Source organism: Hylobates moloch, unplaced genomic scaffold (genome assembly GCF_009828535.3).
Source record: "Hylobates moloch isolate HMO894 unplaced genomic scaffold, HMol_V3 SCAFFOLD_16, whole genome shotgun sequence".
Taxonomy (NCBI): Eukaryota; Metazoa; Chordata; class Mammalia; order Primates; family Hylobatidae; genus Hylobates; species Hylobates moloch.
In genome coordinates, this window is record NW_026652291.1 from 65,359,551 (window position 1) to 65,384,241 (window position 24,691).

The window sequence follows — 24,691 nt, forward strand, 5'->3', positions numbered from 1 at the left end:
TATGCATTACATATCCATAAAAATGTATCACATGCCCCATACATTTTCACAAATAAAAACAGTTCTCAAATATACTTCCATTGACTACCCGAGCACATTTTTTCTCTCATTTGCATTGATACTTTATTTTCCTAATTGTAACTTAATTTAAATATATTCTACATTTTAAAGGTATCTTCTTTCTTACTATTTTAATAGCTACTTTAATTCTGATATGTAATACTTTTATTTGCTTGAATTCTAAATATTCACTAGCTTTCAAGAATAAAGAAAATATTAAATTTTAAATATAATTTAGATGTTATATGTATTTTCTCAAAATTGATGCTTGAATACATTAATAGGCAAAATGCAATTTTCCAGACCACTTTATAGTATAATGATTCTTCCTTCTCAAAAATAAAGAAAATTACACTTGCTATATAATGTCAGAAATGTCTTTATAATATGCATTGTAAACACATACAAATCAAAAGATAGAGAAAGCAGGCCATAGACTTGAAGGAAATATTTGCAAAGAGCACATCTGATAAAGGGCAGCTGAACAAAAAATTCAAAAACTCGCCAATAATAAGATATGCCACCCAATTTTAAAACAGGCAAAAACTTGAATAGAAACCACACAAAAGAAGATATACCTATAGCAAGTAAGCATATAAAAAGATGTTCGACACCATATGTCCCTAGGAAATTACAAATTACAACAAAAATGAGATACCATTACATGCCTATTGGAATGGCAAGAATCCAAAACTGAAAACCTTAAATGCCGAAGTAGATGTGGAGCAACAGGAACTTTCAATCATTGCTGGTGAAAATGCAAAACAGTACAGCCACTTTGGAAGACAGTTTGAAAATTCTTTTACAAAACTGAGCAGACTCTTACTCTATGATCCAGCACTTGATATGTATTTATCTAAACTCCTTGGTGTTTATCTAAAGGAGTTAAAAACTTATGTTCACACAAAAACCTGCACACACATATTTACAGCTTGATTGAAAATTGCCAAAACTTATAAACAACCAAGGTTTCCTTCAGTAGGTGAGTGTTTAAATAAGCTATGGTCCATAGCTTATTTAAATGGGATATTACTCAGCACTATAAAGATAATGAGCTTTCAAGACATGAGAAAATATGGAGGAGACGTAAATACATACTGCTAAGTGAAAAGAAGCCAATCTAAAAAGCCTCCATATTGTATAATTCCAACTATATGACATCTGAAAAAGACAAAACTGTGGAGACAGAAGAAAGATCGGTGGTTGCATGGGTTTAGCAAGGAGTGGGGGATGAATATACAGAACACAGCAGATTTTTAGGTCAGTAAAGATACTATGTATGATGATATAATGGCAGATATATGTCATTATACATTAATCAAAACTCATAGAATGTACACCAAGAGTAAACTCTAGTATAAACTGTGGAGTTTGGATGATAATAATGTGTCAATGTAGGTTCATTAATTGTTATCAATGTACCACTGTAGCGTGGGATGTTAACAGTGGGAAGGTTATGGGTGGAGGGGATTGAAGAATATGATTAATTTTGTTGTGAACCTAAAATTGCTCCAGAAAATAAGGTTTATTAAAAAGAATCAAACGCATTTGTACTTTAAACCCCTTATCATCCCAAAGTGGCAATTATCATCAAAGCCACGGAATAAAATAACTATTAATAAATAATACATATATGCTAATTAATTTAATATGAAAAAGAAAATTTAAGATTATTTCATAAATTTTTATTTATCAACTTAAACATCCCAGAAATACTTCTTGAGCTCTGTTATAAGTTAAAATGTGCCTTCCCTTCTCAAAAACATAAATGATACATTGAAATCTAAACCCTCAGTACCTTGCAATGTGACCTTATTTCGAAATAGGGTCTTTGCAGAAGTAATTAAGATGAGGTCATACTGAAATAGGGTGAGCCTCTAATCAAATATAGCTGGTGTTATAAGGAGACAACCAAGTGAGGAGAGTTGCACATGTGGAAAACGTCATGTGATGACAAATGCAGTGCTTAAAGTGATGCATCTACAAGCCAATGAACACAAAAATTGTCAGTGAATAACCAGAAGCTAGGAAGAGGCAAGAAGGAATTCCCCTATGGGCTAGAAGTGAAACCTGGTGTGGGTTCTGCCCACACCTTAATTTTAGACTTCAAACCTCCAGGACTGTGAGACAATAAATTTTTGTTGTTTAAGCCACCTAATTTGTGGTACAGTCATGCATCACCTAATGATGGGGATACATTCTGAGAAATGCACTGTTAGACAATTTCATCATTGTGTGAGCACCACAGAGTGTACAGCACTTACACAAACCAAAACTGTATAGACTACTACACACCTAGGCTGTACAGTAGAGCCTACTGCCCCTAGGATACAAACCTGTGCAGCATGTTCTTGAACTGAATATTAAAGGCAACTGTTACACAAGTCATCAGGTAATAGAAATTTTTCAGCTCCATTTTAATGTATGGGATCACTGTCATATATGTGGTACATTATTGACTGAAACATCATTAAGTGAAGCATGACTATACTTCATTATGGTGTGCTAGGAATCTAATACAAACTCCCTGGGCAATTAGGAGTTTCTGTATCATATCTTTACAGTCTTGTGGATTACCTTTATTGTGACACTAGTTCATACTGTTTACCTGTCTAACTGCCCATTATGTTTTTGTTATGGTAGAATACAGAAACCACATTCTAGGAAACTATCTAGACATTCATTTATGTGTTGAATGAATGACTGAAGCATCAAAAGGAAAAGAAAACAAAAGGAAAAAATCTTCTCCATCCCCATAAAAAACAACTGACATTTATAAAGGGCAGATTGTGAGCAAATAATTCTTCTAGAACTTTGCTTCCATTATTTACTCAATCTTCCAAGGATTCTGAATTTATTTCTTCTGCAAAATAAGGAGATGATTATGACTTTATTTCCAATTTTACAGATTAGGAAACTAAACACGAGCAAATTATATATTTTGCAATGGTTGATCCAATATGGCTTTAAATTCAGACTGTGTAACTATAGAGCCTGAACTCTTATTTAAAGTATATGTTTTACAAACATAGGACTCATTTCCTTGTTTGTTTGTTTGTTTGTTTGTTTTACTGTCTCCTCTGCATTAAAACATATGTTCTTTGAGATGGGAATTTTTATCTCATATATTCACTGCTATATCCTTAATGTCTGTATAAGTGCTTGGCATATAGTAGGCACTCAATAAATATTCAACAAAAGAATCAATGAATTGATACATAAACGAATAGTCTTGGAATAACTTTCTAAGAATAATTAATATAAATGAAATATTTTAGAGCTAAATATGTTTGCACAGTATCAGCACATCTGGAGGTTCTGCCGTATTACTTACTGTTCAGGATCTAGTCTGGTCAAAAGACTTGGATTCAAGTTGTATAATGGTCATTTACTATCCACTTGACCTTTAAAAATTTCTAAATTTTCTGATTCTGATTGCTTCCTCTCTACAAATAGAATATAAATTTCATGTGATAATTAAATAAAATTATTTTATGTAAGAGCACCTGCATATTATAAAATACTATACGTGTTGCTACTCAATATTTTTAAAGCATTGTCTCCTAGTCATTTTATGAGCCAAATAATTTACTTAGTTCTCCTTCATGAAACTCTGTATATGGAGCACACATTTCTCAACAGAAAATCTTGTTCTTGGGTCCTCATGATAATATTATGATGACTGGTTAATTTTAAGTTATTCAGGAAGCTCCATTTCTGTGTGCAGTTCTATAGCTACAGAGTGGAATATCGGAAAGTAAATAGAAGTCACTACACATAGTAGCCGTATTAGCCTGTTCTGCTATGAAGATACTACCTGAGACTGGGTAATTTATAAAGAAAAGAGGTTTAACTGACTCACAGTTTCACATGGATGGGCAGACCTCAGGAAACTTGCAATCATGGTGGAAGGTGAAGGGGAAGAAAACCACATCTTATATGACAACAGGCAAGAGAGAGAGAGAGAGAGCAAGGAAGTGCCACACTTTAAAACCATCAGCTCTCATGAGAATTCACTCACTATCACAAGAACAGCATGGGGGAAACCGACCCCGTGATCCAATCACCTCCCAGCAAGTCTCTCCCTCAACACACAGGGATTACAATTAAAGATGCGTTTTGGATGGGGACACAGAGCCAAACCATGTCAGTAGCCATACTTTTCGTATTGTCCAATAGTCTAACTTGATTTATCCTTTTTTCTTTTCTGACTAAAGGAAAACTCACATAAAAAATTAGCTGGCACGACATGTCCTGGTAAATACAAACATTACCCACTACTTTACAGATTACATTTATTGAAATAGGCACTAGATAGATAATGTATTTGAATTTTTTTATTTGAAAAATTTAATGTAACCAAATAAGGTATAGTTATCAAGAACACACAAATGTTAGTACATGCAATTAGTTGTATAATTGTATCCAAATTTGATCCAACATTAGAAATGATGTAATGGAGAAAAGGACTTTGGTTTTAGATCCTGGATATACTCCCAAAGGCAAGTTAACTTACATATTTAAAACTGAGCATCCTAATATTCTTAGCATAAACATAAGGACACATAACTTTCAGGGGTTTTGTAAGGATTAGAAAAATATATGTAAATGAATTTACTATTCTTTAGGTAACTATTCTTTACAAGGCATTCAAATATATTTCTTCCCATTCCCTCTCATTCCTACCTCATTCTTTTAGGCTTATATTTTAAATTTTAATAATGCATGATTGGGTTAGGGTTTTTTCCCCTTTTAAAAACTTTTATAGGTGTGGGGGATACAAGTGCAGTTGTGTTTCACAGATATATTGCATATTGGCGAACCCTGGGCTTTTAGTGTACTGATCACCCCAATAATGTACATTACACCTAATAAATAGTATCTCATTCCTCACCCCCATCTCACCCTTCCACCTTTTAGAGTCTCCAATGTCTATTATTCTCTGTATGTCCATGTGTACCCATGGTTCAGGTACCATTTATGGATGAAAATGTGTAGTTTCAGTTTCTGTTTCTGAGTAATTTCATGTAGAATAATGCCCGCTATGCACATTGCTACAAAAGACATGATTTTATTCTTTTTATGGCTGAGTAGTACTCTATGGTATCTAAATACCACATTTTTAAATGTAATCATCTGTCGATGACGATTAGCTTGATTTTATAACTTTGCTATTATGAAAAGTGCTGTTATAAACATGAACGCTGTTGTCTTTTTATATAATCACTTGTTTTCCTTTGGGTAAATATCCAGTAGTGGCATTGAAGAATAGAATGGTACTTCTGTTTTTAGTTCTTTGAGAAATCTCTATACTGTTTTCATAGAGGTTGTACTAATTTACATTCTCACCAAGAATCGGTGTAAAAGAATTCCCTTTTCTCTTCATCTTTGCCAACATCTGTCATTTTCTGAATTTTAGTAATAGCCATTCTGACTCGTTTAAGACATTAACTTATTGTGGCTTTAATTTGCATTTCTCTGATGATTAGTGATGGTGATTTTTTTATGTTTGTTGGCCACTTGTATGTCTATTTTGAGAAATGTCTGTACATGTCCTTTGCCCACTTTTTAATGGGGTATTTTTTTTCTGGTTGAGTTTCTTGTAGATTTTAAATATTAGTCCTTTGTAGGATGCATAACTAGCAAATATTTTCTCCCATTCTGTAAGTTGTCTGTTTACTCCCACGAGAGTTTCTCCTGCTGTGCATAAGCTGCTTGGTTTAATTAAGTCCCAGTTGACTATTTTTGCTTTGTTGCATTTCCTTTTGAGGTAATCATAACATTTTTATCGAGGCCAATGTCCAAAAGAGTTTTTCTTAGTTTTTCTTCTAGTATTTTTTATAGTTTCACATCTCACATTTAAGTATTCAATCCAGCTTGTGTTAATTTGTGTGTGTGGTGAGAGATAGGGGTCCAGTTTCATTCTTTTGCATATGGTATCCTTTTCTCATTGTATATTTTTGTTGAGGTTATCAGGGATCAGTTGGCTGTAGGCATGTGGCTTTATTTCTGAATTCTCTATTCTGCTTCATTGATCTATGTGTCTATTTTCATATCAGCACAATGCTGTTATGGTTACTATAGCCTAGTAGTATCACTTGAAGCAGGTAATGTGATACCCACAGCTTTATTGTTTTCTTGAGGATTGCTTTGGCTATTTAGGATCTTTTCTGGGTTGTTTTTTCTAATTCTGTGAAGAATGGCATTGGTAATTTTATGGAAATTGCATTGAATCTACAGATTGCTTTGGCTAGTATGGTCATTTTAACAATGATTATTCTATCAGTCCATTAGCAAAGAATGTTTTCCATTTGTTTGTGAGATCTATAATTTCTTTAATTCGTGTTTTGGTGTTTTGTTGTTCTCCTTGTAAAGGCCATTCTCTTCCTAGGAAAAATGTATTCCTAGGTATTTTATTCTTTTTCTGGCTATTGCAAATAAAATTAAGTTTTTGATTTGGTTCTCACTTTGAATATTACTGGTGTATAGAAATACTACATATGATTTCATTTTAATTTGGTATTCTGAAATTTTACTAAATTCATTTATTAAATATAGGAAGCTTTTAGAGGAGTCTTTAGGATTTTCTAGCTATAAGATCATATCATCAGCAAAGAGAAAATTTGACTCCCTATTTTCCAATTTAGATGCTTTTGATTATTTTTTCTTGCCTCATTGCTCTGGCAAGGTCTTTCAGTACTATTTGCATGGGAGTGGTGAAAGTGAGCATTCTTGTCTTTTTCCAGTTATTAGGAAAAATGCTTTCAATCTTTTTTCTGTTCAGTATAATGTTGGCTGTGGGTTTGTTGTGTATGCTTTTTACTGCTGTGAGGTATGTTCTTTCTATGCCTAGTTTGTTGAGGGTTTTTTGTCATGAAAAGATATTGAGTTTTATTAAATGCTTTTTCTGCATCTATTGCAATGACCATATGGTTTTTGTTTTTACTTCTGTTTATGTAATGAATCACATTTATTTTAATATGTTTAAACTTCCTTTATTCCTGAAATAAAACCCACTTGATTGTGATGTATTATCATTTTTATGAACTATAGGATTGGTTTGCTGATATTTTTGAGGATTTTTTTCTTAATTTTTGTCTGACGAGGTTAATTCAAAAGATCTGTCTTCCAGCTCTGATATTTTCCTTCTGCTTAGTCTATTCTATTGTTAAATATTTCAACTGTATTTTATAATTCCTTCAATAATTTTTTTTATTTCAAGTAGTCTTTTTGGTGTTTCAAAAATGTGTATCTATTTAGAAAATTCTTTAGATCCTGAGTTTTTTGTTTGTTTGTTTGTTTCTTTGTTTGGTTTTCAACTTTCTCTTGGCTCTCATTGAGTTCTTTTTTCATATTGCCTGAGTTCTTATGCTAGTTCCTTCTCATCTGGAAAAACTGTCACTTCTTATTTTTGAATTTACTCTCATTTTGATGGTACTCTGTAATGTATGTTGTGTATGGTCATTTGCCTTCAATTCTAGGTGCTTTCAGGGGGCCAAAGCTCTGTGTGAGTTGCTTGTTTATAGATAGTGTTTGTGTGATGGCTTTCTCAAACTCTGGTTGCAATAGTGATATACTGTGCATATGAACATGTTCACTGCCTGCTGTGGAACTGGGATTGTGTAGGTCTCAAGAAGCTCATCTCATTCACCAGTAATGTGCACTTGTGTCACCAAGTTTGGTATTAAGTTATGCAGTTCAACCTCCAGGCCGGTAGGTGAAATTTTTTAGAGCTTTCTATGGCAGAAATATATGGGTATGTACTTGATCTTTGTCCACTGGGAGGTGCTCTCTGTTTAAGGTGATGAGCTGGTTTGTGCAACATCTAATGCCCTGAGTTCACTGTTCAGCCTGGAAGTATGGGGGACAAAGCTATGTGGAGCTGACCTACCAAATTGGCTCATGAATTTCTCAAGGTTGAGTACAGGCATCAGCCCTAATGGAGGTGGCAGGGGGATCTCCCGGCGAAATGCACCAAAGTATTCACATGAGGGTAAGTAGCTGCATCATCTCCACGTCCTAGGCAGGAACATGATCCATTTCCCTGTTACACTCTTGTTGCAGGGCTCGTGGCTTTCAATTCAGTCAGACATTCTCAGCTGGCTCCAGGCAACCATGTAGCTGACAGGCACAGAAAACCCCTGTCCCTTGGTTTTCTGTAGAAGTGGCTATCAGGAGGAGCTTCACCTCTCAATCCAATACAGACAGCTTCGCAGCATGCCTGTTCTCCAATGCTGGAACACTGCTATTAGTGTAAAGTCGGGCAGGCGCTGCACCTTTCAGTGTGTGTGGGCAGGTGCCAGCTGTGGTTGTGTTGGCTGGTTGGGTTGGCTTAACTTCAGACCCTCTGGGTATTAATCAGGTGTCAGCAGTGGTGGATTGGGCTAGGCAATGCCCCAATATCCTGGCCCCTAGACAGCACCCTGGATGAGGTACATGAGTCTTGGAGGGACTGGATTAGGACTGGACTGGTGGAGTTGTCCTCAGTTCCGCAAGACTAGTTGCTGGCTGTGATAGGAAGGGATGGGATGTTCTCCAGGCCCCCAGCAGAACACTAGAGTTGGAGCAGAGCAGCTGTGCTAAGGGCCTGCCACCAGGGAGGGTGGGATCCTCTCAGCAGGAGCAACAAAGGCATGCAGCTGCAGGGTATGCGCAGCCTGCTCATGACTCCATCCCACAGCAGAGGTGGCGATACCATCCCTGGGGCATGTGAGGGTGCCTGGTTTCCCAACTCCCTCCTTGATTTGGCCCCAGGGCAGAATGCAGCCCTCTGGGTGCTTGGCTCTCAGAATGGTGCCAGGTCACAGCTGAAATGCTAATTCAGAATAAGGCGACTGGCGTGGCCTTCTCACCAGGGATGACAGCCCTCCCTCAGCAGAAGCAGGCAGTCACAGGGCACACAGTCTGCTCGCTCCTGCATTCTGCAGTATGGCAGCAGTATCCATCTTTGGAGTGTGCAAAAGTGCCCAGCCCCCGTGCTTCCTCCCTGGTCTAGTGGTGGCAGCAACGGTGGCAGTGCAACGGCAGGACACAGGCTTCTGGGGACTGGGAGCTAAGAATAGCATCAGCCTGCAGCTGCTCAGGGTTCAAAAGCCTGTGGAATTCCACACGAGTTCAAGCAATGATTCGGCACAATCTCCAGGCAGTTCCTTGTTAGTCTCGAAGCCCGGGGATATCTAAGGACTCTACTGTAGTTAGGACTGTAAAAGTCCATGGCAGGAGTGTGGAGCCCCAGAGGTCTCTCACTCACATGTTCCCCATGTCAGGTAGCTTCTCCCAGCTCCACACTGATCCCAGCTCAGCGGGCTACCTGGCTTCACCCTCCTTTGCATTTCATGATTCCCACTGTTTCTCTGATGAATTGCAGTGTTCTGTCTTAGACAATCTATTTGAAGCGTGAATATTTATTCCCTATTTTGATTCCTCTGTAAGGAAGAGGCACCCACTAGCTGTGTCTAGTCAGTCATCTTGAACTGGAACCCTGGGTTAGTTTTTAAACACTTAGATATTGTTTTAGGGTGAAGGAGGAATAAAACAACATGATTTGTCTGAGAACACTTAACCTCCCCACAGTCATCTTGACTCCATCACCCTCAATTCTTATAATGTCATATTTTTCAAGTGAACTTTATAGTTACAAGTATTTTTACACATAATTATCTCATTTTAGTCTCACAGCATCATAGAATATATATTGTAACTACTGAGATGAAGATATCAAAATTTAAAATTTTAAGAAGAGAAAGAAACTGGTAGTGAACAGAAGGAAAAAGTGATGATGTGTACACATTGCAACTGCAGCAAAGACATGATTCATTTTAGAAGACATAAAAGAGCATCTGCCAGCTTCTCTTTGTGTTCTGCACCTCAGGTCTTTTAAACATTTGAAAGCAAAGGCTTACACAACATAAATGTTTAACTTTCTTTCTTCTAGACATGAGGTGGGCAATTCAGGGTTGGCATAGTGACCACATGGGTATTCAGGGACACAGCCTCTCATTACCTTTGTTCTCTACTCTTTGTCCAAGAAAGTTCTTCCATGTCAATGCAGCCTTACAGTCTTATATGACTGCTGAATTCCAGAAATCTTATCTGAATTTTGATAATAGGTGGGGAGAGAGGGTGTCAAAATAGTTCATGTGTTAACTGTGTGGCATCCCTTTTAATAAGCTTTTCTAAGAGTCCACCCAACAATGTCTACTTGTATTTTACTTTCCACCTTGATTTACGAGACAGGTTGGAAAACTGTCATTTAACTGAGCACATTGGTCCCAGAATAAAGTCAGAATCATATAACTAAGAAAGACGGTACAGTGAATCTTTTAAAAGCAACAAGACTCTGCCTCAAGGGACCCATTTTTATTTATCTGAATCCTGAGCTATTAAAAGACTTAAAATGGTGACATGAGAAACTTCTATCAAATAACAGTAAGAGAAAGTATAGTTGACAACAGCAACCCCAATCAACCAAGTCAGGTACTTTACCTAACTGGTTCAGACCTCTCTATTACTTCTCTTCACAATTGAAGCTTATTTAATGAAATTGACAGGGAAATTTTATTAACTTTAATTTAATTAACCTTATCTGATAATTAACAAAAATGTTTCTTCCTCCATTTATAATTTAATTATAGAATTAGAAGATAAAGTTCACTCTGATTTTTATTACTCCATACAACACAATTTAGTTTATTTAAATACTTCTAATAATATCCATTTGAAATTAAACTAAAACTTTTAATTATTCTAGAATTTAAATCAATGACTTAAAATTGGTTTCTTTGTTTGGTAATTGCTACATTACTCACTAATTAGCAATCTTTGGTTGAGCAATATATTTATCTAATAATATTACTACTAATAATAATCAAAATATTATTTGCTGCTTGTTTACGATTTGCCAGATGTTTTTTCATTAATCTTTACAAAAACCTTAAGAGAATACTGTTACTATCCTGATGACATAAATAAGGAAACTGAAGTTTGTAGAGATTAGATAATCTATCCAAAACCACACAGGCAGAGTTGGGGCCAAGTTCTGAATATAGGAGGATCCATACTTTAAAAACCATATGATTTATCTCAAGTCCTGCTGTCATTAAATCCCTAATACAACTCTAGAACCACTATCCCTAAGTTACTAGTAACATGAAAAAAGATGCTGGACATCTTGTTAATTATAGCATGCTAAACTATATACAAACATCTGTGGACAAAATCCATTTTTCACAGTAGACAGGGTAAAAGGTACAACTATGGAATGGTGTAAGGCAAACAGTTTTTGTCATAAATTTGATAAAAACTATAGAAGCAGGCCAGGTGTGGTGGCTTATGCCTGTAATCACAACACTTTGGGAGGCCGAGGTGGGTGGATCTCCTGAGGTCAGGAGTTTGGGACCAGCCTGGCCAACATATAGTGAAACCCTGTCTCTACTAAACACACATGCACGCACACACACACATACACACACACACACATACACACACACAAACTTAGCTGGGCGTGGTGAGGCATGCCTGTTGTCCCAGCTACTTGGGAAGCCTGGGCAGGAGAATCGCTTGAACCCGGGAGGTGGGGGTTGCAGTGAGCCAAGATGGCCACTGCACTCCAGCCTGGGCAACAGAGCAAGACTCCATCTCACACACAAAAAAGAAAGAAATATTGTCAGTTTTCTGAATAATATTTACCAAGCCAAAAATACTCCTAAACATATTCCAGCCAAGCATTTTTTATTTTTAAATTTGTTGATGTTAAATGTTACAAGTTTACAGTTATTACATATGCTTATCAGCATCCATCTATTTTTAATTAGAGCTTGATAGTATTAATTGAGCAGTTATAATCTTTAATTAATTTCAATATGTATTGTCAGTTTTTTTATGTCTTTGCTACCTTCATTCTTGAGTTATTTTTTGATTGACAATCAGTAATCACATCACAAATGTCTTTGGGGCCTTTTTAAACATGTGACATCAGGACGGTAACTGAGCTGGATAGAAAAACTTCTTAGATTATAGTCATTTTTCACTAAAAGCGTGAAAACAGTGCTTTGTCTTTGTCATTTATTGTTTAAAAGGTTCCGTCTGTATTTTCTTTTCCTTAAAGTAACTTTTTGAATTTAAACTTTTTAAAAAGTCTTCACTTTTGATTGTGTGTGTGTGTATATGTGTGTATTCTAATTCTTTTGATCATCTTGTAACAGTGAAAAACCTGGTCTTTGTAAGATTTGAAACAAAGTTAAATGTTGTTATTTTTATTAATATAACTTTGTATAAAATTTATGTTCTGTTTTCACTTTGCTTATAATAGCTAATTCTTATGATTTTATCTTCATGTATGTTATCCATGTCTACTTTCTCCACTCTATTCTTTTTCACTATTTTTCTCCACTTTTCTGTATTCTTGAAGGATTTCCCGAGTTTATTTGTGTATTGTTAGACTGCTATTTACTACCTCAAACTTTAGCTTCTGCCTTGTTGGGTTCATTATTCTGTCCTATTATCTAATCACATTTTATTTTATTTTAGTCTATTGTTTAAGAATGGGCAGGCAACACAGATAGGGGTTAAGCAGATTCTGGAGCCATCTGTACTTGCTAGTTGTATCCTAGGGCAACTTACTGAACTTCTTTATATATCAAGTTCGCATTTGTAAAACAGAAGAGCAATTTATTGAAGTATGGTTGGGGGATAAATGAGTTAACATCTGTCAAGTTATCAGAAGAATGCCTGGCATAACATATTGCTATACAAATGTGTATTATTAATAGATACAATTAACCCTTATATTTGAATAAGGATATTAAATTGTTCACATTTAATATTTCTATGTGTTCTGGAGTAACTACAGTTGAAAAATACTTTCTTAATAGGGCGTTTAAAAATTATGCATCTTTATCGTAAGCTGGAGAATGTTTTAATTTTGCCATATGAGCCAAGAAATTCACCCTGGGTAAAGTGAACTCTAACCAACATGAGTTTAGAAGGCATAAGAAAACCTGCTAACTTTTTTTTTCTTTCCAACTTTTATTTTAGGTTCAAGAGGTTCATTTGTAGGTTTGTCACATGAGTAAATTGTGTCACAGGGGCTTGGAGTACAGATTATTTCATGACCTAGGTAATAAGCATAGTACCAGATAGGTAGTTTCTTTTATCCTTACCATCCTCCCAGCCTCCACTCTCAAGTAGGCTCCAATCGCTTTCTGTTCTTTGTGTCCATGTGTACTCAAGGTTTAGCCCTCCCATTTATAAGTGAGAACATGCAGTATTTGGTTTTCTGTTCTTGCATTGATGATGGCCTCTAGCTCCATCCATGTTGCTGCAAAGGACATATTTTTACTCTTTTTATGGCTGTGTAGTATTCCATGGTGTATATGTACTGCATTTTTAAAATCTAGTCCACCACTGACAGGCATTTAAGTTGGTTCCATGTCTTTGCTATTGAGAATGGTGCTGCGATAAACTTATTCATGCAAGTTGCTTTATAGTAGAATGATTTCTATTCCTTTGGGTATATACCCAATAATGGGATATCTGTGTCAATTGGTAATTCTGTTTAAAAGCCTCTGAGATATCTCCGAACTGCTTTCCACAGTGGTTGAACTAATTTATATCCCCACCAACAGTGTATAAGTGTTACCTTTTCTCTGCAACCTTGCTGGCATCTTTATTCTTTGACTTTTTAATTATAGCCATTCTGACTGGTGGGAGATGGTATCTCATGGTTTTGATTCAGATTTCTCTAATGTTAATGATATTGTACATTTTTTCATATGCTTGTTGGCTGCATATATGTCTTCTTTTGAAAAGTGTCTATTCATGTCCTTTGCCCATTTTTAATGAAGTAGTTTGGGTTTTGCCTGTTAATTTAAGTTCCTTATAGATTTTGAATATTAGACTGTTGTCTGGTGCATAATCTGCAAATATATATTTATCTCCCATTCCATAGATTGTCTATTTATTCTGTTGATAGTTTGCTTTGCTGTGCAGAAGCTCTTTAGTTTAATTAGGTCCCATTTGTCAATTTTTGCTTGTGTTACAATTGCTTTTTTAGTCTTCGTCATGCAATCTTTATCAGGACCTATATCCAGAAAAGGATTTCTTAGGTTTTCTTTCGGAGTTTTTATAACTTTAAGTCTTATAATTAAGTCTTTAATCTACCTTGAGTTGATTCTTGCATGTGGTAAAATGAAGGGGTCCAGCTTCAATCTTCTGTATGACTAGCCAGTTACACTAGCACCATATATTGAATAGGGAATCCTTTCCCCATCTCTTGTTTTTGTCAACCTTGTTGAACATCAGATGGTTGTAGGTGTGCAGCTTTATTTCTGGTCCATCTAGCCTACTCCCTTGGCCTGTGTGTCTGTTTTTGTACCAGTATCATGCTGGGTTTTTTTGTTTTTGTTTTTGTTTTTGTTTTTACTGTGGCCTTATAATTTGAAGTTGGGTAGTGTGATACCTCAGGTTTTGTTGTTTTTGCTTAGGATTGTTTTAGTTATTTGGGTTTTTTTTTTTTTGGTTGCATATGAATTGCAGACTAGTTTTCTCTAGTTCTGTGAAAAATGTCATTGGTAGTTTGATAGGAGTAGCATTGAATATTTAAACTGCTTTGGGCAGTATGGCCATTTTTACAATACTCATTCTTCCTATCTATGAATATGGAATGGTTTTTCTTTGTTTCATATCTGATTTATTTAACAGTGTTTTGTAATTCTTGTTGTAGAGATATAGAGATCTTTCACCTCGCTGGTTAGCTGTATTCCTAGGTATTTTGTGTGTATGACTACTGTGAACGGGAGTGTATTCCTGAATTGCCTGTCAACGTGGATCTTATAGGTGTATAGAAATGCTACTGATTTTTGTGCATTGACTTCATATCGTAAAACCTTGCTGAAGTTGTCTGTCACATCTAAGAAGTTTTGGGCAGAGACTGTAGGATTTTTGAGATATAAAATCATATTGCCTATAAAGAGAGATAACTTGACTTCCTGTCTTCCTATTTGGGTGCCTTTTCTTTCTTTCTCTTGCCTGATTACTTTCTCTTGCTAGGACTTGAGTACTATTTTGAGTAAGAGTGGTGAGAGCAGACATCCTAGTCTTATTTCTGCCCTCAAGGGGAATGCTTGCAGCTTTTGCCTTTTCCCAAGATTAAGAAACCCAGAGACACTTTCCATAGAAGAAAGAAATCTCAGAGTTTTAACTCAGGCCTCACAATATTCATTCTTCTTTTGAAATATGCTTGATGAACTCTGCCTTCATATGCCTACTACATGTCAAATATTGTTCTAACCACTGACGTCCCTCCTTCTTGAAGCCCAAACATTTAAGTTTGGAGATACAGATAATGACAATAACAATAGCACAGTTTCATCAATGGTAAGTGCTTCAAATATATACCACCAAGCCAAACATGAGGCTGTGCATCTGTGGTCCCACCTTCTCGGGAGGCCGAGACAGGAAGATCACTTGAGCTCAAGCATTCAAGGCCAGCCTGGGCAACATAGGGAGTCCCCATCTCAAAAAACAGAGAACTGATATCTACATATAGGTTTATCTACATCTATATTTGTATCTATCGATATATATATCTAGATATATCTATGTGTGTATATATATATATTTATGTTGGTATCTATAGATATTGCTAGATATAGATATAACCAGAGAATTACTCTGGGGGAGGGGATGAGTACTTTAGAAAAGAAGATGAATTAAAATGTTTTGAAGAATCATCAGTTGAGCTGAGGCCTAAATAACAAGAAATAGTAAAGTCATGGAAACATCTTAAGGCCTTTCATTGTCTGACATCAGCATAAGTCTGTTGGGCTCAGAAAAGCAAGAGAAGCCTGTAGGGATACAGATATGATCAAAGGAGAGAGGCTTGGGATGAGGTCAAAGAAGATGTTGGAAGGAAGCAATCATGTACCAATGTGTAAAGACAAAAAACATATATTTTATTTAAAAGCTTATGGGAAGTTTGAAGCAGGAGTATGATATGATATAGTCATTATGTGTATTATTTAGAAATTTGATTATAGGGAGAAGTACGTGTACGGTAGCACACTGTGCCACCCCAAAATATGCCCCTTTGAGCTGAAGCAATTGAGAAAAAGCAAAAATAAGAAAAGCTCTCTACCCTCCTCCATTTGCCTAAAAGTTGGATACAAGTTTGAAATGCTTCCCTCCGTATTAGGGAAGAAAAAAAATAATTGCCAGAGATAGATTTGGCACTTATCTAACTCAAAATAATTTACCAACTAGACTTTGTCTACCGTTAAATTCCTAGATATTTGCCTTCATACAATTTATTGTCCTAAAAAATCTCAAAGTTCTTTCTCTTTGTTTTGTCACTTCTCTAAAAATTGTTTTTGTTTTGTTTTGTTTTGTTTTTTGTTTTTTTTGTGTTTTTTGGTAAAATGCTATATAAGCCCTTCTGCTAACTCTTTAAGTTACTTATCTCTAAATGCTCCCATGTATAAAGGCAATATGCATACTCATAAATTTTTGCTTTTTTTCTTGTAAATTTGTCTTTTGTCAGTCCAATTTACAGGACCCCAGCAAGATAACCTGTGATGACAGTGGGAAAAATAAGAATTTTTTATTTTCTTTTTTTGAGACGGAGTCTCGCTCTGTCCCCCAGGCTGGAGTGAAGTGGCGCGATCTCGGCTCACTGCAAGCTCTGCCTCCCAGATTCACTCCATTCTCCCGCCTCAGCCTCCGCAGTAGCTGGGACTAGAGGCACCGCCACCATGCCCGGCTAATTTTTTGTATTTTTTTTTTTAGTAGAGACGGGGTTTGACCGTGTTAGCCAATATGGTCTCCATCTCTTGACATCGTGATACGCCTGCCTCGGCCCCCCAAGAAAAAGAAGAATTTTTTTTCTCCACTACCTACAGAAACATGGAAAGCCATTAAGAAGAATATTGCAGGAGTTGAAATGAGAGAGTATGGTAATGTCGATTAGTGATAATTGTAAAAATGTTGAACGGTGAGGAAGAAGCAAGCCTATAGGAACTCAAACAGACTACAATGGGAAGTGAGAGAAAGACAGGAGGCCCGGGTGACTTACATATAAACACACATAGTGCACACACACAAATATGTACATGTGTATGCATGTACGTATAAATGTGTCCATATGTACATACATATTTCTTATTATTAGATATTCAAGCTCCTTTATAAAAAATTGTGATCAAGCTTTATATTCAACAATACAATCAGCTTTTATTTTTCTGCTTTTCCATTTGTTTGAAGAACTTCCTAAATAGTAATTAAAATTGTAATAGAAGCTTTGAAGGTTATATTGTGAATGCATTTTTAGGCCATTAAAATCTTTTAAAATATAATCGTTTCCATGTAACCTAGCATTTTAGCATTTGAAAGTAGTCTAATTTATTCCTTTCTAAACATATAAATTGTTGCCAATTTTTGCTGTTGCAAGCAATAATGCAAAACGTTCTTGTACTTAATTTACGAATATCTCTGATTAAATCATCGAAGAAAGGTGTGGATTCTTCAATGTATTAAGACTTTTCATACATTCTGACAAATTGTTTTCCAAATAGGTTTTGTCAATTAACTCTTGTACTGAGAATATTTATGTATTTATTTACTTACTTTATGTTCTGGGATACAAATGCAGAAGGTGCAGGTTTGTTACATAGGCATACGTGTGACATGGTGGTTTGCTGCATCCATCAACTCGTCACCTAGGTTTTAAGCCCCACATGCAATAGGTATTTGTCCTAATGTTATCCCTCCCCTTGATCCCCACCCACCCCACCCACTGAAGGCCCCAGTATGTGGTGTTCCCTTCCCTGTGTCCATGTGCTCTCATTATTCAACTCTCACTTATGAGTGAGATCATGTGGTGTTTGGTTTTCTGTTCCTGTGTTAGTTTGCTGAGGATGATGGCCTCCAGCTTCATCCATGTTCCTGCAAAGAACATGAACTCATTCTTTTTTATGGCTGCATAGTATTCCATGGTGTATATGTGCCACATTTTCTTTATCCAGTCTGTCACTGATGGGCATTTGGGTTGGTTCCAAGTGCACTAAGAATATTTAAAAGTGACATATACCTTGAACATTTGACAAACTCAGAAATATCATTTTCTAATCTTTTCCAATGTAACTGATGAAAATTGCATAGCACTTTACAATTTTAATATAGTTAATCAATAGTCATGTTGAGTGTTTTTATTTCTTTAATGACTATTTTTATTTTTGGTTTATGAACTTTGTATTTTGTTACTCAGATGCTCTAACCTATTTTACCCTGGGTCATATATGTTTCAGGTATTTCCTCAGTTGGTATGTCCTGTACTATGAAAATATTTTCTTTTTTTTTTTCTTTTTATTTTTTATTATACTTTAGGTTTTAGGGTACATGTGCACAATTTCACATATAAAAATTGTCTATTTCATGCGGTCATGAATGGGGACTAACTTTACCACATATTAAAACATTACAAAGTCTCTATAACTAAAATCACATGGTAAAAACTCATGAATATACAGATAAGTAGAAGAGAATGTAAGGCCAGAGATAGATACAAGAACCTACAAAACTTTAGTACATTAAATGTGGCATATTAAATCATTGTTATAAAGGTGACATTTTAGGAAAGTATTCTAAGACAATAAATTAAAAGATAAAAATAAATAAAATATTAAAACTATTTTAAAAAGATAAAATTAGATCCTTGCTTTACATCAACATGTAAATCAAAATCTAAATGTAAAGAAAAAAATTATGCCATATAACTAGAAGAAAACAACATAGGCACATTCCTCTTTAACCTGGACATGGAGAATATCTTTCTATTTACAATTAAAATTCCAGATACAAAAAAAAATGACAAACTTATTTAAACATTTTTAAAATTTATAAAGCAAGAAAAAAACACAGACAAAGTCAAAACAACTGAAAAAAAAGAAGAGATGATATATATAACAAATAAAACATGACGTTCCTAATATATGAAAATCTCTTAAAAATTGAGGGAACTATCTCATGGCATTCCTAATATATGAAAATCTCTTAAAAACTGAGGGAACTATCTAAAAGAAAAATAGAATGGGCAAATGACAAACAGACAATTCACAAAACATATATAAAAATGACACTTCAATCCATGAAATTATGCTCAATGTTAATCATAATAAAAGAAATGCAAACAAAAATTACATTGTTGCTAATTTTCACCTATTAGATTAGAAAAATTAAGTATAACAACATAAAATATTGATGAGGCTTTGGGGAAACGGATACCTTCATATATTGTGATGAAAATGCAAACCGATGCAACACTTATGGAGGAAGTTTTGATAATATCTAATCAAACTATGTGTAATTAATCTTTGAAACAGCAATTCCACTTCTAAAAATTTACACTGAAGGGAAACACCACCAATAAAATGAAAGTGTATGTGTACTTTGCTGAGAAGAGCTCTCTGAACCTTTTCTGATTCCAATTGCTGCCCGAGTTATGAATTTTTCTTTGCTCAAACGAACTCTTAAATTTATTTTGTATAAAGTTTTTTTTTAACATAGGCAAGCCAAAATGGGTGTTAGCTGAGAGGGAGAAGATCATGAGTCTTGATTTAAAGTACTGAATTTGAAATAATAGAAAGTTAAGCAAGTAGAAACACCTAGTTATCCTCAGGGATGTGATATCATCTTCAGAAAGGAAGAAAATTGTAGATGCAGATTGGAGAGTATCTGCACAGAGGTAGTGACTGAAGCTGTGGAAATAAATAAGGTCCCTAAGAGGAGAAGAGAGAAATGATCAGAGAAAAACACAGCATTTAAAAAAATACTCTGCCTCTTTCCATTCTATCACATTGTGTGTGTTCATACATATCTAAGAGCAAATAAGGGATTAAACCTGGCAGAAATTAACCATTTTAAAATTCATGTTTCTAGCTTCTGCCTATGTCATAGCTACCACCAGAATGATGTTCTTCATAGTTAAGGACAAGACAAAGTATGCTAATGGATTTTTCTTAGTAATTTCAATATGAGCAAGTTATGTTTCAGAATCTTTTTTATTCAAGATATTTCTATTTCTCACACCTTCTTTAAAGTCCATTTCTCTATGATAGAAATTTGTGACATGGGAACTATATTGGTGTACATAATTTCATAGTTAACCATTTTTACTCATCTCAAAATTAAAGAGAGTATTCTTTTTGTCCGTTACCTTTTTTTTGTCTATTCAAGTGAATTAAAATAAGAACTCATTATTGGAGTAAATTTCATAAATTTTTCTTAGCTTAAGTTCTTCAACTGTTTTAGAAAAATTGTTAACAATCCCTTCTCAGGTTTATGACTTTCAGTAATACTTGTATCTTGATTTCTCAAGAATGATGATGCTGGAAGGAATCAATACAGACAATCTGGTGTATAGCCTATCTTCTAAAGTGAAATCTCTCAGACAGTAAGCATGTATTGTGTGAATTTCAAATTTGAAAGTACCTCAGATCCATTTGAGAGCCCCTTAAAATAGAGATTCTGGCCCCTTTCTCCTTAACTCTGAGTCAGAATCCTGGATTAAGGCAGGAATCTGCATTTATCACAACCACCCCAGTTGATGCTAATGCATATGGTGAACCACAATCTATTAAACTCATTCATTGAGTCGTCAGGTTGCCTAGCAAGGTGTTCAACGACATAATTAAAAACCTAAAGAGGCCGGGCGCGGTGGCTCACGCTTGTAATCCCAGCACTTTGGGAGGCCGAGGCGGGCGGATCACGAGGTCAGGAGATCGAGACCACGGTGAAACCCCGTCTCTACTAAAAATATAAAAAACTAGCCGGGCGTGGTGGCGGGCGCCTGTAGTTCCAGCTACTCGGAGAAGCTGAGGCAGGAGAATGGCGTGAACCTGGGAGGCAGAGCTTGCAGTGAGCCAAGATTGCGCCACTGCACTCCAGCCTGGGCGACACAGCAAGACTCCGTCTCAAAAAAAAAAAAAAAAAAAAACCTAAAGAGATGATTTTGTTTAGTCAAGAATTCTGAAAAGATATTCTGCTTAATTTGGACAGAACAGACTTAGGTCAGATTAAAGTACAGTACTGAGTACTTTTTATACACTGACAAAGTAGAGGCTATCATCCTGATACGCATTTTGTTCAAGATAGATTCTAAGTTACCTTCACCTTCGTAGAACTCCTCAGTCTAATTTCTTCATATAACTCATTTCTCAACTATTTAATACATTTCTCAAGTTTTTTACTTTCACCATCATATATATGTGCATGTATGTGTTTGTATGTGTATAGTATTGAGAGTAACAGTAATAGATTACAATCAATATTCATAAGCTTATCATGTATTAGCAAAGATTTAGGCTTTGTTAACATTTTAAGTCTTCTCTAGTTTCAAAATATTCAATAATTAAAGTAAGTAGGTTGGAAAAAAAGAGATTATCAGTCTTCTAGAAGATTTTTCCTTAAGGCTTTTGAAAATTCTTTTTAGAAATCTATCCTTTTAAAATTATATCTCATACAATGAAAACCAAACTGAAATAGTCTCTGGCAGCTCTCTGAAGCTGAAAGCAACTATGTGAGAAGTGTGATTTTGAAGAGTCAGAGAAAGTTGTATTTGACATAACCTAGATTCACTAAGAGATGCTCGGAGTGTGTAAAGAAAATTAATTGCCATTTGAAATTTGAAAACAAAAATACACTGACTTAGAGCTAAGTTATTGAAAAATCTCATTCACATCTTCTCTTTTAGGGGTGCAAATTTCACTCCAAATCAAAGCGTGCCAGCAGATTTCTAGTAGATATGAATCATACATTGTAACAATAGACAGTTGTGCTTGACTTTTTTCAGAGCAATATGCATTCTGAAAAACCCAATACAATTGGAGGTGCACATAATGCTGTTACGAACAATTCACTTGAGCTTAAACTCAATTTAGAGATTTTGAATATTTACACAGAAATCTCATCCTAGAGTCCCTTCTTACTTTGCTTCCAGAAGCTTCTGTGGATCTTTATAAGAACAGTATACTTCTGGCCAAGCACGGTGGCTCACGCCTGTAATCCCAGCACTTTGGGAGGCGGAGGCGGGCAGATCATCTGAGGTCAGGAGTTCGAGACCAGCCTGACCAACATGGCAAAACTCCATCTCTACTAAAAATTTTTTAAAAATTAGCCAGCCATGGTGGCCAGAGCCTGTAACCCCAGCTCCTCCGGAGGCCAAGGCAGGAGAATTTCTTGAACCCAGGAGGCGGAGGCTGCAGTGAGCCAAGATCACACCATTGCACTCCAGCCTGGGCAACAAGAGTGAAACCCCGTCTCAAAAAAAAAAAAAAATCAGTATACTTCCAAGAAATGCCTAGATTACACGCACAAGGGATGATGAAATCAAATCACCTGTCTATGACATCTTATTTTTAATTTATTATCCAGTGTTGTCATGGAAATGTATAGCCAAGTGAAACAGGGAAATTAACTACAGAAATTTTCCAGATATTATTTCTTTGGATTCTTAGAGCATTCCACTTATCTGATAAACATCTTTTTCATAAGAATACAGGGAAAACCTGACCTTTACCAATGAAATCTAATTAGAATTTGTATTTCAAGATGTAATTGAAGGATATCCAACATAATCCGTGATGATAAACCTTAAATGTATATTCTGCAGGGATAGCATATTATTTTGTAACTTTACATTTCATGCAGCTAGAAAATGTTCGGGTAAATAAAAATGAAGAATGTATGTTAATCTTTAAGTATGATATATAATTTTCTAAGATTGCTTTAAAGGTATTTGCCTATTATAGTAAAATGCAAGTTTATACATGATCCGAGATCTGGTTAAAAATCTGCAAAATGCATTTTAGATATAAAATCATTGAACTAATTATATAGCATAAGGTTAATAATTCTCACAATTTTTCTCCTGACGATGTACTCTATTTCCTTCATAGAAGTCTTAGTGTTGTGTTCAGGTCTCTCCTATTCTCTGTCATAAACCTACATAAATATCTGGACCAACAAACTGGATCTTGTTCATATGGTCCTGCTTTGTAGCTATGCACTCTAATTAGCCAAGGTCATTTAAATACATTTTGCATGGAGCACCTACAGCTCAATGTGCCATTTTGTGTATTTATCAAATTACTAATCAATATGCTACACCACAGTTACCACCAGCCTCTCAGATACCAGAGAATGCCACGTGAATTAAAATTGTCCAAGCTGTCATCTGCATAAAGAAAATTCGTGTATGCCATTATTTCTTACAGTACAGAGCAATGGAATGTTTTCTAAATAAAAAGAATCACCATCCGTGTATTACTTAAGCTTAAAATGCTTTATTTTAAACTTTAACAAACCTAGTATTAAACTGGCTTTGATTTCAGTTTCTTTCTCCAACATATTACCTTCACTCCATTGGTAAAGTAATTTATTCCATCCTCTGTGGAGAGCCAGGATCTTATTTGCCAGCATATTTATCTTTCCTGCCACTGCACTGTCATTCATCTGCAATCTCCACAGAGGAGCAGACCTGTGCTGAATTGCAATTAGGATTGATTCAACTAAATCCAGGCCACAGAACTGATGCTGACAGGGTGACCTCAAGAGAATTTAAGATGCTGGATTAGAAAACACACACAGACACACACACAGAGAAAACAGAGTGTGTAAGTCCACAATTCATTAAGTTATTCATGTACTTATTACAATTTGGACCAGAATATACTTTTTTCCATTTTTTTATACTACAGCAAAAAGATAAATGTTTTTTGAGCAAATTTGAAAATGTTTAAAAAATTCCATGCAAATCTCTATATTGAGGTTTAAACAGTTTGTAAAGACAGAAACCTGATTTCCACTGAGGTTGTATGTCTTAAGCTTCCTCTTCCCTCTGTGTAGAAAGGAAGTTGAATCCAAAGCAATCCAGATAAAGTTGCTGTGCTCTCACATCTTTGTTGTGACAGATCTTCAGCAGTTACATCATAATCACCAAAAGAGCATCACCTGTGTGTCAGTTAAATGATCTAATAGAATTTCCTAAATAATTCTTGGTTCAGTGGGACGGTTTTGTGACTTCAAAAGACAGTAGCCGCAAGCCCAAGCAATAACCTAAGAGTTTTTCTGACCTGTCGTATATAACATGTCATACCAATCCTGAGTTTCTGCATTTCACATTAGGCTTCACCTATTATAAATGGCCTGTCCTCATCCTTGTTACATAGTAGGAGACAGGAAAGTTTGCCATTGGGGAATGAGTCAAACTTACTCTGTAAAGTAAAAAGGAAATTGGAAACGGGTAATAACAGCAGCTGAGTAATCTTCTCTAAGTAGATTTTCTTCACGTTTTTCTCTCGGGAGACAGAATTTTGCTCTCCCAAAGGGATAACATTGGATGGGTAAGAACAATTTGATTTAATCTAATAAGGGAAATGAGAACATCACAGACAGCAAAATTCAATAAAGGAAAATCAAACTGAGCAAAGGAGAGGATTATGTAGTTTGGTGAATAGAATAGGGGATGAGGTGTCAAAACTCCCTCATTCTTTTTCCTGCTTAACCAAATCACTTCATGCAAAAAGAGCAACAACAAAAAAAGAAAGCTCTCCTCCTCCCCCACAGCATAGTGACAGTCTGT